The sequence below is a fragment of the Fopius arisanus genome, unplaced genomic scaffold (genome assembly GCF_000806365.1).
Source record: "Fopius arisanus strain USDA-PBARC FA_bdor unplaced genomic scaffold, ASM80636v1 scaffold00367, whole genome shotgun sequence".
NCBI lineage: Eukaryota > Metazoa > Arthropoda > Insecta > Hymenoptera > Braconidae > Fopius > Fopius arisanus.
In genome coordinates this window covers 34064-35424 of record NW_011888106.1, presented here as the reverse complement: position 1 = coordinate 35424, position 1361 = coordinate 34064, and positions in this window count along the sequence as shown.

Below are 1361 nucleotides of genomic sequence, written 5' to 3'. Positions count from 1 at the left end.
AGATCTAAAAGTTCATAAATTATTTTCGGGTTTGACACCCCCTTCCCCTAAAGAAAACGCGATGTCATCCCCAACCGGCCCCACACAAAAAGACTAACACGTATGCAGGGAAAGAAAACAGATTTACGAACGTAAAATTATAAAATTACAAAATTTATTAACAAAAATAATAAAAACTCATAAAGAAAAACTAATAACACTATTAAACAATACATAATTTTAGGATAAAACAATAAAAATGTAAGGAAAAAATCTATATACTAACAATACTAAAAATACAAAAATACTAGTTATTAACGGAGTTATTAAATACTAATAATACTAAAAACGTACAAATTAAACACTAATAATACTAATAATAAAAACTAATCCTCATCCCAGCTTTCGTAGGGCCTATAAAAAAAAAAAAAAAGGGGATTAGACATAATAAAAACGAGAAAAATAAATTGAGGAAATAAATTAAAAACTTACGACTCAACAAAGACACCCCCACAACGCCTCTCGTGGCGGGGAAACCAGGAGTAAAACCTGGCATCCGGAGGCCTCCTCGTTCCTCGTACCTGTTTTTTCCCGCACTTCTCGCACTTATAGAGGATGTCCAAGCCGAACTGACGCAGCCTCCTCCAATTGACATCACCATCATCCTCAATGTTGATTTGGAGGGCCAGGTTCAGCCTCTCCACCTCCGCCCTCCAATTGGGCCCATGGGACCCGTTTTCTGCCCTGTTCCCACCCAAGATGTCAACGTGGGCATGGCACATCTCGTGGACGAGGATGCGCACCAAGCAAGTCCTGCTCATTCCTGCGGAGAAGAGACATTCTTGAAGGAAGATCTTCTTCCGCAGGAAATCAGTGTAACCAAAACAGCTTTTATAATCCTTGGTGCGCCATACAGTGAACCCCTGAAGGCGCCCACCAAAGAATCGCTCGTCCAGGAGCCTCGCCAGCCCACGATAATTGGGATCAGGGCCCAACACGAGTCCCACATATTCCACGATGCCCATTGGCACACCGCAGTCAACCCGAAATAAATCCACCCTGGGCTGGCGGCCAAACACCCTCCTCCACTCCCGTTTGGATCCACGCACCTGGAGCAAAATAATAAACAAAATTAATATAAAGTCATTCACTAAAACTAACAACTAATTAGCCAAAAACTTTTAACTATACTTACCATGTCCCGAAAACTGTTACAACACACGCAAAAACCACAAAAAAACGATTAGCCACCTGTCACCTCACCAAAACCGGAAATAAGATGGGTGACAGATTAACACCTCACCCTAGACAATTGACTTAATGACCAAGTGGCTCTACCGGCCACATTAGCATATTAACTGGGTCACACCCCCTACTTACCG